Source organism: Phascolarctos cinereus, unplaced genomic scaffold (genome assembly GCF_003287225.1).
Source record: "Phascolarctos cinereus isolate Bilbo 61053 unplaced genomic scaffold, phaCin_HiC Scaffold_2;HRSCAF=192, whole genome shotgun sequence".
Classification (NCBI taxonomy): Eukaryota; Metazoa; Chordata; class Mammalia; order Diprotodontia; family Phascolarctidae; genus Phascolarctos; species Phascolarctos cinereus.
The window spans coordinates 269023478-269042026 of NW_027555625.1; the positions used below are offsets into that span (position 1 = coordinate 269023478).

Consider the following 18549-nt stretch of genomic DNA (forward strand, 5'->3'; position numbering starts at 1 on the left):
TAGAGGCCTCTAAGGGCCCTTTTAGCTATAAATTTGTGATCCTGTGAAATCTTCCTATTCTTCTCTGTATTTTCAGTTTTAATTGTTTCTTACAATGCAGTAATTATATTTATGTACCACAATTTGTTTAGCCAGTCCCCTAATCTATGTGCATTTACTCTATTTCCAGGCCTTTACTATTACAAAAAATAGCACAGCTATTAATATTTTAGTATATAAGGGAACTTTCTACCTTTGGGAAATTTAACTAGAGGTAGGCTCTCTGGGTCAAAGGACTCATTGCAAGTTTGAAAGACAGATGTAAACATCAGATATTTTAACCACTGAGCCCATCTAGAGCAAGTGCTTGGGCAGGGTTTAATGGACATTAGCATGTAATAAACCCAACTTAAGATGGTCCCTAGGCAGCATCACTATTTTTAACATCCAGTATAAATACTGGAGTGAATTAAATTACCCTTGAGGCTTAAAGACACAGCCAGCACATTGGTAAAGATAACAAACAGCTGTATAAATCAGTGTTGGAGATGCTGTGGAAAAACAGGTGTACTAATACACTGCTGGTAGCGCTGTGAATTGGTCCAACCATTTTGGAAAACAATGTGAAATTATGTGACTAAAATCTCCATACCTTTTAACCCAGAGATCCCATCACTAGACATGTATCATAAGAAAGTATAAGATAAAAAGAATGCTTCCATATCATACCAAATATTCGCAGTAGCAGAGAACTGGAAACAAACTTGATGTCTATCGATTAGGGAATAGGTTGTGGTACATGAATGTGACTTAGTAAGTTGTATGAAAAGTTGTATGAAAAAGTGAATATGAAAAATAGAGAAGCATGGGAAGACTTCTATGAAGGAAGGAAATGAACATTTTATTAAGCACTTACTCTGTGCCAGGCATTGTGTTAAGTGCTAGGGACTACAAATGCAAGCAAAAAAAATTACTGCCCTTAAAGCGCTTCTATTCTAATGGGGTAGGGGAACAATACATCAAACTGAAAAGTAGAAGACTGGGGGTGGAAAATGAAGATACCCTAAGTGGGACAAGGCTTTGAATTTTGGAAGACAGGAACAGAGTCAGGAGTGGAATGAAAGCCATATTGGGCCCCTCCACAAAATGGAGGCTCTAGGAGGAGCTCACAAATAAGAGAAGAGGACAAGCCTTACAGAAGGATATTCCAAGTAGAAAAGGCCAAAGTAACAGATGGGTGTTCCAGGATGAGGATACTCTAGGTGCTGAGAAATCTGATGCAAAATGAAATAAGAAGAACTAGGAAAACAATATACATGGTTATTACAACAATATATATGAATAAAACAACAAAAACTGAAACTGAATGTTGTGTACTTATAATGACAAAGCTTAGCCTAAAAGAAGAGATATAAGAATACAAGCTCCCTAACTTCTTTGCAGAAAGGGGAGACTTTGGGTGTAGAACACTGAATATGATGTCAGATTTGATGGATAGCAAATTTTGATAAAGTACGAATTTTTTCCTCAATATGTTTTATTCTTATCATAGGAGCTTACTCTCTGAGAGGGGCAGAAAATAGGCTATATTGGGAATCAAAAATCATAGGACCATAGATTTTGAGCTAGAATATACCTCAGAAGTCATCCAATCCAATACCTTTTACAGAGAAAACTGAGACTCAGAGAAAGGTTAGGGAGCTTGCTTTACATAGTCACAGGAGGAATTTGAACCCTCATCTTCTTGACAAGTCCAGCACTCTGTTAACTATATCATAATGCCATCATGATGTAAAAGTAAAAAATATCAATAATTTAAAAATAGTAGAGTGATAGGGGATCCAAGTATATGGCTAACATTTATAAGAATACTTCAGACACCCAGGTTCTGGTCCCAGCCTTTTCACTAGCTCCTTGGGTAGTCTTAGGACAAGTCATTTGATCTCAATGTCCCTTAGTCTCTTCATCTGTAAAATACAGTGACCAAAACAGAAAATAGATGATTCCTAATCTTGGTTTTGTTAGCTCTAAAGGTTTATCTTAAACCCCCCTAAATTTGAATTCTGATACTCCTTAATGTAAAGGAAAATTACATGCCATGAGTACTTTTTTTTTCACTCTAAATACAAAGGAATACAAAATGTTTATGCATTGTTGATCATGTACAATTAACTTAGAATACACACATACTATTTGTGCAAAAATCTTGAGCCAAAGGTTATTATTCCTTTAGAATCTCTCCTCCATTTCTTGATTCCTGAGTCCCAGCTATTACATTGAGGGGCTCTTCAACCCCAAAATACCCCACATTCAAGGTTTTTAAGGCAAACAGGTACACTCTTTCCTATTAGTCTGAAAAGACGACAAGCTTTGCTCACTGCTGGGGCAAATTTGGCTTGCCCAACCAGTTTTCTCTCAATTTATAGCCCCAATGCTAAGTTTCAACAACCTTCCTGCTTTTCTAACACTACCCTCCCCCCTCCAAATGAACTGCAAAATAGCTGAAAGTTATTGCAGAGTAAGAGGGCTAATGAAATTAAGTTAACGGTTATTTCCCAGAATTCGTGGTAGCTTCTGACACAAAAATTCTCCAGACTGAAAAACGAAAAGCCTCTGTCTGTTGTCAAATGTTAATTTAGTGCAAGTCTCCTTTGTAGCTTTTAATTTGCTGGGCATTCCACAGCACCGCTATTGATGTCATCAGTGACATCGTGAGGACGCCTGCCATCAATGTTGCAGCCCACAGACTGGGCTGTTCCAAGTATCTCTTTAATGGTTCCAGAAAGGTCTCTTGCCAAGGATCGGTGTCTCATCTGTCAAGCAATGTTGACAATTTCATCGAAAGTGATGTTTCCATTGTGTTTAATATTTTTCTGCTTCTTTCTGTCCCGAGGAGGTTCATTTAGGGCTTTGATGATCAAGGCTGAAGCAGAAGGCACAACCTCAGTCTGGGCCTGTCTATTCTGAACGGTAAGTTTCACTGTGATCCTTAGCCCTTAGCCCTTTCCAATCACCAGCTGCTTTGGCAATGTCATCACCAACCTTTTTGGGAAACAAACCTAAGGGACCAATTTTGGGGGCCAGAAGTTGTGGCACAACTTCATCGCCAGTACACCTTAAAAACACAACTTTAATTTCATTAGGGTCAAACTTGGGAGGCATGGTGGCGGTGAAGGTGGAGGCTTGGCCTGGATACTGCGGGGTGGCTGCCGGTGTCGGATGAACCCGGATTTGGGACAACTGAAAGAAGTTGCACCTTCACCACCACGAGCTGGAAGTCAAAAGCCACGAGTACTTTCTTAGGTAGAGAAATTACCATTGGGAAATTAAACAATTCCTCAAGGATTGATAATAATGGCAATCAATAACCTTTCCCACCAACTCATTTCTTTCCCAAATTCCAAGGATAAAGTCCTGAGTGCTTGCAATAGCAGTTCTGGCCCTTGTCCTGAGATTTTTTAATCCAACAAATAAAGGAAACAAGGATTAGTGTCCCTTTTAGCAACAGGAATCAAGTAGCTTGAATTATTTGCCTATAATAATCCCTTGCAACCCTTCTTCAAAGCCCTTCTGGCCCTGATTCATTATGTTAGCTCAAGACATATTCTTCTATGGCCAAGGTAGGTTCCTTGACCCTTCCCTTCAAATTTCTGTTGTACTATTCTAGTCCACAGCTTATGCTTTTAAGGGAAGGGCCTTCCCCAAAGCCATTTAAGGGCCATGAGTAGAAGTCAGAATCTATTACCCCTATAGCCAAGCATTAGAACCTCAAGCAGGGTACCTTTGCTGACCCAACTTCTAAGTAATCCCTGAAAGCAATCTAACCTCACCAAAGGACCAACAAAAGACCTGAGTCAAGCTTAGGACTATCTGAGGGCATTTCTAGAACAGTCTAATATCCCCAAAGTACTTGAAGCCTTGGAATTCAGTCAAGATCTACAAGAGACAAGAATGTAAAAAAATCATGATATCCTCACAACCTTGGTATTCACTGTCATACAATGACATATATACAAAGATATCATGTATCCAGGATCAGGAATCCCATAGCTTACAAGAGCTGAGAAAGAACCAGATATTCTGGCACAACCAAATTTCCTCAAACTACAAGGGGCTCAAGGATTATAATTAATTTTTATTAATATGATTATCCTAATAATTATTCTATTGTCCTGATGATCATAATAATTCATATTTATAGAGTACTTTAAGCTTTACAAAGTCCTTTCCTCACCATTGCCCTATGAGGTATTATAATAACTTCTTGTCATTCAGTTGTTTCAGTCATGTCTGACTCTTCATTGACCCCATTTGGGGTTTTTTGGGTAAATATACTAGAGTGGTTTGCCATTTCCTTCTCCAGATCATTTTTAGATATAAGGAATTGAGGCCAACAGAGTTAAGTGACTTACCCAGGGTCACACAGCTAATACGTGTCTGAGGCTGGATCTGATGCCAGGAAGATGAGTCTTTCTGACTAGGCCCAATGTTCTATCCACTGGCCACCTAATTTACCCTATAGAATAACTTACACTTATATGTTTACATTAAGAGTTTTTTGTTGATGTTGTTTAGTCATTTCAGTCGTGTCTAAATCTCTGGGATCCCATTTGGGTTTTTCTTGGCAAAGATACTAGTTTACCATTTCCTTCTCCAGCTCATTTTACAAATGAGGAACTAACGCAAATAGGGTTAAGCGATTTGTCCAGGGTCATCAGCTAGGAAGTGTCTCAGGTCAGATTTTGTTAAATAATTGTTTGTTTCCTTCCTTCTTCCCTCTATCCCCTCTTCCCTCCCTCCCTTCCTTCCTTCTTTCTTTCCTTGGCAAGTCACTTAACCCTATTCATACACACATACACACACATAAACATATGTATGTACATAATACACACAAACATATGCTTCATTCACACAAAATATTTAAACTGTAAACCCATCTGGGCAGGGATAATATGTGATTCAGTTTTGTGCTACATACCATTTTTGGTTTTTAGGAAACATTTGGCTATATCATTGAGCAATGTAAAGGAACAACAAAATACAACTCCTATAAATATTAAACTCAAATATCCATCACACAAGACTCACCCTACTTGCCACTTACTTTAGCAATTAATGAGATAATGGCTTTTGGGCAGTTGGGAAGAAAGGCATAAATGCTGAAAAATAAATGGAAATGTACCCAAATTCTGAATCAGAACCAAATAGTGAAACCAAATAGCATATGCAGGTAGTAATAATATGAAATGTTAATGCAAGGAATGAAATGCATTAGTAAGAAAACAAAAATCAGACTTCATTTGTTGTTACTTCAGATTTTTTAAACTGTCAAATGCAATTTAAAAAACAGACCAGGCAATGGGAATCATAAAAGATCTGGAAGCAGATTAACCAAACAGATGATTCCAAATGTTACCCTGAAGATTTACATCCCATATATCAAGAAGTTAGCTAAAGTAATAAAAAAGAAATTACTATTCAGTTATTGTTGTTTGAGAACACAAGTAAAACTCCTGAGATTAGTTATTACTAAATAATGACCAACAAGTTCCTGCCTCTTTTTTTTTTAAGGGTGAGGGGACACAACTGGAAAATAGTATAGCCTAACATGGCTTTCTGAAAAACTAATTCTGCCAGGTTACACTACACTCTGCATACTCTTTAAATATGTACTATAATTCATAGGCTCATAAAATCTTACAGCATAAAGAAAGCTTAACGATCATGAAGCCCAATCACCTACCCAAAGCAGAATCTCCTCTGCAGAATTATTTTTTTTGGCTAGGCAATGGGGTTAAGTGACTTGCCTAGGGTCACACAGCTAGTGAGTGTTATGTGTCTGAGGCTAGATTTAAACTCAGTTCCTCCTGACTCCAGGGCCAGTGCTCTATCCACTGTACCACCCAGATGCCCCTGTAGAATTCCTAAGAGAGACATCCCACCTCTCCCTGAACACTTTCATCAGTTCATGACTTTTCAAGACAACCTATTCATTTATTCCACTGCTAGACAGCTTCAGTTTTCAGTTCTTACCTTAGATTGAGCTGAAATTTGCCTAGAGGACAGGGACCATGCCTAATTTTTGCATAAGGTCATGCACATGTATCCATTTTAAACACGAGAGGCTCAGAGGAGTCAGAGAGGACTTCTCATGGATCAGGACCATGTCCCATCTCTGACACACACCAGCTGTGTGACCATAAGCAAGTCTCTAAAACTTTCAGTGTCCCAGACCTGCATCAGTGAAGGAAATGTCCACCCTAGGAATTCCCCACACTGAAAAACTCATAGGTGTGAACCAAAAATAAAGTTAACAAAATGAGATGTCTCCATCACACACATACATATGCATATGGTCATACTTTAACAGCAAGACCTAATAACTCTTCTTTGTTCAGAAATGGCTTGCTGATGCCTGAACAATTTCTTCTTGTCCTTAATGTTTACAGAGGCAAGAAGTTGACAGCATTTGCAATAACCAGGTGCAGCATAGACAGACAGTGAATACTGTGCTCTCTCAGCACCTGTTCTTCTAGAAATAAGCATTCTACAGTCCTGTCAAAATGCCTCCTGTGAGGTGGGAGGGTGGACACAGAAAAATGCGCGCGCGCACACACACACACACACACACACACACACACACACACACACACACACACACGTGTGTGTCTCCTGTCCTTATTGCCAAGCAAACACTAGCAATTCTAGCAATTGTCCTAAGACCAAGACCTCCAGTAAGTTGGTGATGTGTGTTTTTAAAATATGTCCCCTATTAACTTTATGATAAAATCTGATATATTCTGTCAGATATGAACCTTTTCTCTGGTTGGTTCAAGACCAAAGAATGACCCCATTTGTGCTTAACTTTTAATATTCTATCTGCACAAATAGAACTATCTGCTTTCACTAACCTGACAGAGATATAAGCAAAAATAACAGGTTCTCAGAAATTTTAATTAGTTACATTTATACTATTTTTGGCAGCCTCAAAACTTGAAAACCTTTGCAAGGCCACATCATGTATGTCTAAACCCATATAAATAATAGCAGTTCAGTGAAATCTCGATCATTCCAACTCTTAATGATTTGGAATTTCTGACAGTTGGATGAGACTGGGCTGAGGACTTCTTTTGCTAAGCAAACCTGCCATTAGAGATAATATAAGTTAATGCAGAGGTGTCCCAAACTTATTTGGTCTACTGCCCCTTTTCAAAAAAAAATTACTCAGCACCCCCCTAGAAATCTACTTTAACCTATCAACATTTTTGAAATTTGCGTCATTTCAAAAAAACTATGTATTTTTAAATGATTTTTCTTAAATTTAATAATTTATTGTAAATTTATGGGTTTTTTCCTGCATTGAAATTTTGATGACACAATACTGTATCACCTAACCATATAGCATCATATTGCAAACAAGTCATTACACAGCATCCAGCAGATGCATGCTGGACTTCCCAACAATGTACAATATGCCCACCTGCCAACACTCGCTTGTTAGCACCTGGTGGCAGACTTGACCACTGATTGGCTATAACTCGCATTTTGTGCATTTATTTGGAAAATATGACTTTAACTTTGCTACACAACAAATAAAAATGTACCAATAGTTTTTCAAAATTTTCTTATTTTCTCTTCTTTCCTTATGCTTCCACCACTCCCTTATTTTTATTCAACATTCCCCAATCGCACCCAATGCTACTACCACCCCCTGGATCCAGCACCCCCCCAGGAGGTGGTATTGCCCACTTTGGGAATCTATGAGTTAATACTAAACAAAATCACATATTTAAAGTATTTGAGAACAAGACCAACATTTCACACCAAATATCAAGATAAGTTCAAAATGGGTACATGTTTTAGACATACATGCCATAAGCAAATTAGGGGAACATGGAAAAAATTACCCTTCAGATCTAAGAATAAGGGAAGAGGTCATGATCATACAAGAGACAGAGAAGATCACAGGAGATAAAATGGATAGTTTTGATTTCTCAAAATTTAAATTTTTGCACAAACAAAACCAATGAAGCCAAAATTAGAAGCAGCAAATCTGGGGAGGAAATTTTAAAGCAAGTTTCTCTAATAAAAATCTCATTTTTCAAATATACAGGAAACCAAGCCAATTAATAATTGGTCAAAGGATCTGAACGTGTAGTTTCCAGAAGAAAAAAATCTAAACTAACAATAGTCATAAGAAAAAATACTCTAATACCTTTTTTCTTTATTTTTCTTACTGGTTTTTTTTTTTGATCTGTGTTTCCTTTCACAACATGACTAACATGGAAATATGTTTTACATGACTGCACATGTATAACCCATATCAAATTACTTGCCTTCTCAATGATAGGGACAGGGAGGAAGAAAATTTGGAACTCAAAATTTTTTTTAAATGCTAAATTTTTTTACATATAATTAGAAAAATATTTTAAATACTCTAAATCACTAATAATTAGAAATGCAAATTGAAACAACTCTGAGGTACCACTTCACACCCATCAGATTGATTAATATAACAGAAAGGGAAAATGCCATAAGAGATGACAAAGGAGATACCTTCAGAAAAACCTGGGAAAACTTGAATGAGCTGACACAAAGTGAAGTAAGCAGAACCAGAACATCATACACGTTAACAGCAATACTGTAAGAATGATCAATGTGAAAAACAGCTCCTCTGATCAAAACAGTGATCCAAGACAATTGACAAAGGACTCATGATGAAAAATGATATCTACCTCCAGAGAGAGTGAACTCAGAAAAGACTGAGTGTATATTGAAGCATATTTTTTCACTTTATTTTTCTTGCCTTTTTTTTTTTTTGCAACATGGATAATATGGAAATGTGTTTTCTGTAACTTCACACATGTAATGGGTATCATATTTATTCCCTTCTCAATGGGTGGGATAGAGGATAGAAGGAGGAAAAGAATATGGAACTGAAAATAAAAAATTTTAAAGAAAAATTTTTTTTCTTTTCTTTTTTTGGTGAGGCAATTGGGGTTAAGTGACTTGCCCAAGGTCACATAGCTAGTAACTGTCAAGTGTCTGGGGCAGGATTTGAACTCAGGTCCTCCTGACTCCAAGGCCAGTGCTCTATCCACTGTGCCACCTAGCTGCCCCATTAAAGAAAATTTTAAAAAATATTTGAGAACACATTTTCTAAGTACTATACTTCTAAAGCATCCAATTATTTTTAAAAACACAAATAATTACAAATCATTTTTATCTAGACATTAAATAGCTTTCCTAAGGCTCTCTACTAGGCCAAGGTTTTTAGTCATTCTGCGTAATCATATAAAAGTAACAAAATGGCACTTTATAATTTTCTATAATCCAGACTTCACAATTTGGACCACCTTTTTCCCAGTTAGTTCAAATTAGGGAGATCTTCCTACAATCACAAGTATTTGGCAAAAACATTCCACTGATGATGCCAAATGAATTAAATTGATTTTAAGGCAGTTTGGTATAAAAACACTGAAGCTGGAGTTAGAGGACCTCAAATCCTAGCTCTGCTACATACTACTTATGCAACTGTGGGCAAGTCACTTAATGCCTTTGAGTCTCAGTTTCCTCATCGGTAAAATAAGAGGTTTGGGCACTGAGAATCCCTACTACTTCAAATCCTCTGAGTTCTACAGGTAGAGTGACTTTCCTCAAGCCACACAATAAATAGAATCGGAGAGTAAAAAGGGGCTTTAGATGTTCCTAATTTTAGTCAATGGTCAATCTCAAATGACATTTCTTGTATCAGGATTTTCTTGATCCCAATAGCAGTTACTTCTCTCTCAAATTACCTCATATTTGCTTTGCACATATTTTGTATATACATATTTTATACATACTGACGTGTATATTTTATAAGGCTAGACAAGTCACTTAAATACTCTGTACCTCAGTTTCCTCACATGTAGAATGAGAGGACTGGACTCAATAGCTCCTAAGATTTGTTTAAGCTTTAAATCTATGGTCCTATGAACTATACTGAGGTCCCTCAAAATCTATAAAGAGCTTCTCGATGCTTCCTATGAGAGGAAGCAGAACTAAACATCACCTGGATCCTGCCTGACGGAAGAATGAACAAATTGCTTGAGGTAACCTCACAGAGAAGAGTGGGATCAAGGGCCCTCATCACTACTTCTCAAGACTGCTATGTCTCATTTCATAAAGGCACTATTCTAAAAAGCCTCAATGTAACTTTTCTAGACGCTGATTAGTAGAATGATAGTGTTCTTTATTTACAGATATTCTGGTAAGGAAACAATATTTTAAGCAGTGGCTATTCCCACTTCAGGCCTAAGTGAGTTGGGAGAAGCTCCACCCTCTTCTTTTCAACCATGGTTTTCAAGTGGTCCATTAATTTTTAAATTCTCTCACCTAGATCTGTTTTTTAAGTCGGTTATCTTTGGTAAGAGATAATGTACAGGGGCAGTTAGGTGGCAGAGTAGATACAGCACTGGCCCTGGAGCCAGGAGGACCTGAGTTCAATTTGACCTCAGATACTTGACACTAGCTGTGTGACCCTAAGCAAGTCACTTAACACCAACTGCCTCACCAAAAAAGCAAATAAATAAATAAAAGATAATGTACATTTTCTTCTATTTTTGATGTTCTAATATTTTTTGTTGTCTCATGGATTCACTGATTTCATTTCAAGGAGTCCATTACTTGAGTAAGTTACCAACTCCTGTGATAAGCTGTTTATTTTGCTAACAATTCTTTCCTCCCAAGTGTTTATTTAATTTTCATTGTTTGGTTTCAGTTTTTCTAAGAATTCTTCTAGACCTTGTGACTAAGTCTTTTTTTTATATACAAATGAGAAAATATCTGTAAAGTGTTACCCCAGTGTCTGGTAACAGTAGGCACTTAATTAATGCCTCCCCTTTCTCTGAGGCTCTGCTTATAGTCATACAGAGTTCTATCCTGTGTTTGCATCTTGGGTGTCTCTGATTCAATAAAATTTCTTTATCACAGCAGGTATCCTCTTCTGTTAATGCAAATTTCCAGCCTTCATCCACCTTCCCCTGCACACTATGATGGGGTAGTGGATATCGTAGTGCTAATCTGTATTATCTTGGCTCTACCTTTTTACGTTTACCCTGATACATCTGTACTGAGAATGCTGGCATATTTTAGGGCTACTTATAACTCTCCCAGTTCTGGTTCCCAAAGTGCCCTGGGGGACGCTGAAACGATAGGAGGAAGGGGTGTAGTAGCCTTGGGTGCAATGGAGGGGTGGCACTGAATAAAAATAAGGGTTAACCTAACCTAACCCCAGGGGGGTGCTGAGTAATTGTTTTTGAAAGGGAGGTGGTAGGCCAAATAAATTTGAGAACTCTGATAGATCCTCAAGGGTATCTAAGATCAGTGGTCTATAAACTTTCAGAGCTCCTAAGACAGCCTATATGATTTCTAAAGAGCTTTACCAGTTTCCATCTCCTCAGAGTACTGAAAGTAACTTGCTGCCCTGGACTTCCTCCATGGAACACTCTGGTTTTCCTGACCCCAGTGTGCTACAGGTTCCAGGTGTCCTTGAAAATCCTCTGGTCTTCAGTGGTAGGCTTTCCAGCCTGGAGTTCAAGCTGGCTCTTCTGGTAGGACCCCTCCCTTAGTGCCTGCATGTACAATCCTGGGCTGGATAAAAAGACTGTAGTTTCTTTTCTGATTTCTCGATCATTCGTTCAGTCTCTTTTTTTAATCTTTGTTGGAAGATTTGTGTTAGAGATGGGCTGTTTTGCTCCTGGGTTCATGTAGCCATCTTAACCAGAAGTTAAGACAACATAATATTGTGCAGATGCCTTTGATTTAAAGCCATTTCCACCTAATTATTATTTATCCTTCCATTAATTGTTACCACTGGCTCATTAACACAGCACCACCTTCGCTACAGTATGTATAAATGAGGAAAAAACACTAAGCCAAACCCTAGAAATAAAACAAAATCTAAATTACTAATAATTAGAAGTGCAAATTGTACATTTCTAGAATATGCTGAATTATATTATTGCATGTTTCAAATCCCTAGAAATAAAGGGTATTCCAATTCCTAGAAGTAGAAATTAAGTGTATACAGTTTCACATATATTTCGAACGCTAGAAATAATACATTTCTATATTTATAAAAAAATGTATAAACAAAAATATTTATAGCAGTTCTTTTTGTAAACTGCATACCTTTAATTTCCTTTAATTTCAACTTCCTTTTTTTAAATTTTATTTCCTTTAATTTCAACTTCCATCCTTTGCCACCACAAAAAGAACTGCTATAAATATTTTATATTTATAATTTTTATAAATATGATATAAATATATATTATTTCTAGGGGTTGAAATATATGCAAAACTATGCATATCCTTTGCCCCAGAAATACCAAAACTAGGTCTACATTCCAAAGAGAACAAAGAAAAAGAAATAGGACCTCTGTGTACAAAAAATATTTATAGCAGATCTTTTTCTGTTGGCAAAGAATTGTCAAACCCTGGAAATAAAAAAGCCCATTAATTTTTAGGCAAAGGTAAAGTAGAAGAGACCATTTCATATAAAACTATATTAATGACATCTGTTCCATTTGCTGTTTAGAGCTCATTGTGTGTCATCCTTTTAAAGGTATATTTTACTGATATATTTTGTTTTTACATAAGCTACATCCCCTATATCCCTCTTTTTCCATCCTTAAAAAGTTATCTTATAACCAAAAAAAATCTTTAAAGAGGAGAAGGAAAAAAAATTCATCAAAACCAATCAATACACTGAAAAATAAGATGTTATATGCAATGCTCTACTTGATCCCCACCTTGCAAAGCATTCTTATTGTTTTTTATTTGGAGACAAGCTTAGTCTTTATAACTTTGCAACATTCATCTTCAGCGGTTCTGTGTTGGTTGCTCTTTCAATCTGCATTGTTGCAGTTATGATGCATACTGTTTTCTTGACCCTTCTTACTTTACTCTGCATCAGTTCATATGTCTCTCCATACTTCTTCATACTCATCATGTTGTTTCATTCTTAAGAAAGGCAGAGACCATTCAAGGAGACATCATTACCTGATTTCTTTGACTTCAGAACTACATAGCAATGAGATTATATATGACAGAAATGTCCTACCCTTCTGACATTTAGGATTTGGATTACCTTTTACATTTGGGAGGTAACTTTAGCTCATTCCTATAAATAACTGGTATGTGAAATGCTGAGCCTCAGCATCACATTTACAGAAAAGTTAGACATTATTATAGAAATTATCTTTCATGGATTTTATAGCAATTTTTCTCCTTTAAAGGATTTCTTCTAATAGTCCAGCTTCTCTTTTTCACAAAATTTTAAAAAGTCAAGAGATAAGGCAAAAAATTCCTAAAACAAAGCCTTTTCAGAGAGGGAAAATCCCATAACCCAAACGTTTAAACAACAAGACTGATAAGATTTGGTTTTTTTTTTTAAGTGAGGCAATTAGGGGTAAGTTACTTGCCCAGGGTCACACAGCTAGTAAGTATCAAGTGTCTGGTCTGAGGCCAAATTTGAACTCAGGTCCTCCTGACTCCAGGGCCAGTGCTCTATCCACTGCACCATCTGGCTGCCCCTTAAGATTTGTTCTTATCTTGGACTCATCATAACCATCTCCTCACCTTAGATGTCTCAACTATACAAGTGAAGTAACTTTACTTAGAATCATAAAACTTTAGTGTTGGAAATCACCTTGGAGGCCAACCAGTCTAGTATTTTCATTGTTCTTTGAATGAAAATGATTTAAAAGATTTTCACAGTATCTACAAACAGCAAAAATGAGCAAAAAGAAAAAGTTTTACTATCTTCTAAGTATCAAAAGTTTGTTATATATGAAAACACCAAAGAATTATTCTACTTGTTTTGAAACAAAATTACAACATAAATCACCTAAACCACATGTCAGAAAAGGCTATCCTTCAGTAGGACTAAAAAGTGATCTCTTTGAACAAATATGTCATGTCTATTATCTTTTGATTACTGTAGATTTAAAATATTTCTAACACAACAGACACTAGACCCTTCACACAAGGCAATAATTAATTGCTAGGAGGAGGGTAAAATGGAAGGAGGGTACAGCACTACATATGTGTCAGACGATATTTAAAAAAAGGATTACCATTACCCATTGACAGCAGCTATAAACAGGTTTGATATCCTGATGCCTAGGGACATAATCAATTAACTGCCAGACTCTAGTTGCAGTTTTGTACCCTTACCATCTGCAAAAGAACGTATTTTTCCTAATGCTGCCCCTTGCAGAAAAACCTGCAGTATTTTTCTGATGTACTGCAGAGTCCAAGAACAGGTACTTTGCTGCTGGCTATGGTCCAAGGAATGGCAGGCAGGCTGTCCAGTCAGATACCTCTCAGGCCTGCAGATGTGATGTTAATAGAGCTATTGTTTCGTATAAAGAACCACAAGCTTCCCCATGTACCATTCATTCTCTTACCTATGGGGCACTTGGGGGAAGGGAGTACTGCATCAGGGAAAATGCAATGAGAAAAGGGAAAAGGTAGGAAAGCGGGTATTCACCATCATGATTTAATAAACTGATCTCATATAACAGAGGGAGACTAAGCATCAGTGAAACAAGGAGAGTAGGTCATCTACTATCAGAAATAACCTGTAAGAACAGAATCCAGCTCCTGGAGGGCTGCTTCCTTTAAGCAAACCGGTATCATTGTTAACAACACATATGGCCACCAGGAAAAGGAAACATCTCCATCCAGCTCTTCCAAGTTCAAGTACAGGAAAGAGGTGGAGCACTTTGGCTGAATGTTTTAAAGACAATTTAAGAGCTTTAGAACACTCAGACCAAAGTTCTTGGCCACATGTGTCTCTTTTACAGGGAATTTGTGGCAATTTAAGATATCTAATTTCTTAAAAAAAAAAAAAGATCTCTAATTTCTAGTATACTTGACTCCACAGAGAAAAGAATAGTGATGAGGCTCTTTGGATCAATGGCAATTACAGCGTGGGTCCAGAATCACATATCTGTGAGTACTACTATTCTTCTATTATCCTACCACTTTAACAAAGAAACTTCTCACTAACATAGCATTTATTTATTCATTCATTCATTTTTAGCATTCATTTTTAAAGATTTTTAATAATAAATTTATTTATTTTTAGTTTTCAACATTCACCTCAATAAGATTTTGAGTTTCAAATTTTCTCCCCATCTCTCCCCTCCCCCAACCCCAAGACAGCATGTAAACTGATATAGGCTCAACATAGAAATTCATATTAAACCTATTTTCACATTAGTCAAATTGTAAAGAAGAATTAGAGCCATTGGGAGAAATCACAGGAAAGAAGAAACCAAAAGAGAGAGGGAGAGAGAGAGAGAGCACAAATAATATGCTTCTATCTGTATTCAGACTCCATAGTTTTCTTTCTGGATGTGGATAGCATTTTTCACGACGAGTCTTCTGAAGTTGTCTTAGCTCCTTGCATTGCCAAGAAGAGCTAAGTATATCAAAGTTAGTCATCACATAACATGGCTGTTACAGTGTACACTGTTCTTCTGGTTCTGCTCACTTCAGTCAGCATAAGTTCATATAAGTCTTTCTAGGTTTTTCTGAAGTCCACCTTTCTTATAGCGCTAAAATAGTATTTCATTACATTCATTTATCATAACTTGTTCAACCCATTTTTAAAAGATTTTTAATCTCAAATTCTCTTCTGCTCTTCCCCCAACCATTGAGAAGGTAAGCAATATGACATCAATTATACATGAGAAGTCATGCAAAACATATTTCTACATTATCCATGCCGCAAAAATAAATAAATAAATAAATGAGCGAATAAATAAATAAATAAAAAGCAAGAAGCAAAGTTGTGGTTTTTTTTCCCCTAAAGTATGCTTCCATCTGTACTCAGAGTTCATCAGTTCTCTCTGGAGGTGGACAGTATTTTTCATCATGGGTCCTTTGGAACTGTCTCGGATCACTGTATTGATTGATCATTGTATACGAGTATTTCATAGTTGATCATCAACTAACATAGCATTTAAATAATAGGTGACTGTTCTCGTTGTTATGTGAGGGATTTTACAATACTAGGGCTTCATAAATAGCTGTGGGCCATGTAAAAATATAATTGGAAAGGATAAAAGTTTCCCAAATGGTGCAATGGTCTCAAAGATGCCAGGTTATATTTCTGACTGCTCAGAAATAGAAATTAACACTTTAGGAAAAAATACAATACAAAAAATTCAATCAAACCAAATAATCTTTTATGAGCAACTTGACAGAAGGAAGACGGAAGTAAACTGATTATACACTTTAATTAGATTGCTGGGTAATCTACTTATATTGAGTTTGTGTATTTGAGAGATGCATATTACCCTAAATGAGGGAAGAAGGCAAGCCTGGAATAGCAAGGTCCAATTAGGTTAATTCTCTTCATAGCTATTTCATCATTCTCATTCTAAGGTAATAGGTTTGTCTTATCATAAGGTTTACAATATTTCTTTCTTAAAAAATAACACATGATCTGTATGCTCAATTATTTTTAAAGGCTATTTCAGCTCTAAGATTTTCTTAATCAGTCAAAAGCGAAGTTAACCTAGATTTGATACAAGCTTTTTCCACAGTATCTGATTTAATTTTCCTCAAAATCATTCATAACTAGTAGACAATAATGATATATCCCAGAGCTTCAAGAAGTCTTATTTTTTTATCTTTTTATGCTTCTCATAGCTATATCATAGTTCACTATAGATAAGACTAGTTTAATAGAAAGTATAATTATAACATACGAAATGACCTTTGTCCACTCTATCACCTTTAATAAGATATTATGAAATCTGCTTGGAGAAAAGAGTTTTTCTTCCTTCTCATCTCCCATCTCCCCTGACCTGTCAGAAGTGATCTTTCTTCTTTAATCTTCTGTGGCACATTCAGTGTTCCTCCCATGATATTTATCACATTTTGCCTTTCACTGTGTGTATGTATGTATTTGTCCCATTTCCCCTTTTAGAATATAAGCTTCTGGAGGGCACGGGTCATATCTAATTCCTCTCTATCACAATACTGAGCACAGTGCTTTTTTGCACATAGCAAGCACCCAATAAAGTTCAATAAATGAATGCAAAAACAGAATCAGCTCTGGTAATATTACTGCTCAAGAAAGGTTATTCATTGGCCTGGAGTGAACCAAATCTAATCTAATTAGTTATTGACTGAGATTCCATTTAAGCCTGTCCCAGAAAGCAGACTAATTCCTGGTATGTTATGCTCACCATGAGAACATGCTGGAATATCACATGGAAATAATACTGTATTCAACATTCACAGACAAGGTTCAATCTGCCAGCAAGACATCCCTAGCCTTGGATCACCCCTACCATCTGCTTTCTTTGTTCCAATTCTAGAACTATCAAGCAGTGCTAGAGAAAGCCTCATACAACTAAGCACAATGTAAAACCTATAGGACCTTTGGATTTTGATTCCTCAATATTCCTTCTCAAATCATATCATGAATGTTCAACAAGTGGCTAATCTAGAACACAAAAAATCCTTCAGTAAGGCAAATGCCATGGGGAATACCTAGCTATGATTCCCAGACAGAGAGAACACAGGTCCAGGGTAGGGTAGGTCTGGTATAGCCCCAGGCTTAGGTGTGCTGTAGTCAGCTCTCACCAAGGCAACTGTTAAATTTTCAGTATGAGTATTTATTTACACCTCAGAAATTTGAATGTGTTACAAATTGGGTCTTAATTTATTATTTTGTTAATTGTCTAAAAAAAGTGATGGAGAAAATGTTAATAATGTAGATTAAATTTTAAAATGTGTCCTGCAGTAAGAGAATCAGGTGTTAAATATTTGCGGGCATGCCCATGGCCAGGGGACAAAACTAGCCGCTGACCGTTCCTGAATTGAAGGATTCTTAGGAAACTGATTCAATTTTAGGAGTTTGATTCTAGAATACAACCTCTCATTTGCAGAATTATATGTAATGAGAGATCAAATACATATATAGTAGTTTAAGGTCTGCAAAGCACTTTACAGAATTTTAGAGCTGGAAGAGAACTAAGAGATTAGCTGATCTGATCCTCTCAGAGGCCCAGAGCAATCAAATGAATTTTCTTTTTTTCTGAGTTAATGTTTTATTTAATGAATTGTGTGTCACATGATGAAGGCAGCTTCTTCAGCCAAGCAACTTGTTTTATGGGCAAAATACATACACTTAATGGACTCTACGTTGCTTTCGCAGCTGGAGTTTTTTCAGACCCTGGCTTGAAGTAAAATATAAGCAAAACAAAATCTCCATATATAGCCAGTACTTAATTATTTTTGTCATGTATGAATTGAAATATTTTAAAAATCAATGAAATGATATTATTAGATTCTGCACCTGCCACAATTGCAATCAAAGTGGTAGAAACTGCCTTTTGTTGTCCACTAAAACACCATGCGGCAACCCTAACACACACACACAAAACCTATGACTTAGCCAAAATCACAAAGCTAGTGAATTGATAAGCTTTTTAGAAGCTGACCAGTGTTTACGAATAAGACAATTGGGGAAAATTCTGTTTTCTTGAGTTTTGGTTCTCTTCA

General features: G+C 36.6%; 1 protein-coding gene and 1 pseudogene across 5 annotated transcripts in view; both read right to left on the minus strand.

Moving 5' to 3' along the window:
• Positions 1 to 18549, minus strand: part of STXBP1 (syntaxin binding protein 1) — a 127221-nt gene that overhangs the window by 60243 nt on the left and 48429 nt on the right. The gene's annotated exons all lie outside the window — the stretch shown is intronic.
• On the minus strand, positions 2598 to 3156 carry LOC110193761 (large ribosomal subunit protein uL11 pseudogene; annotated as a pseudogene).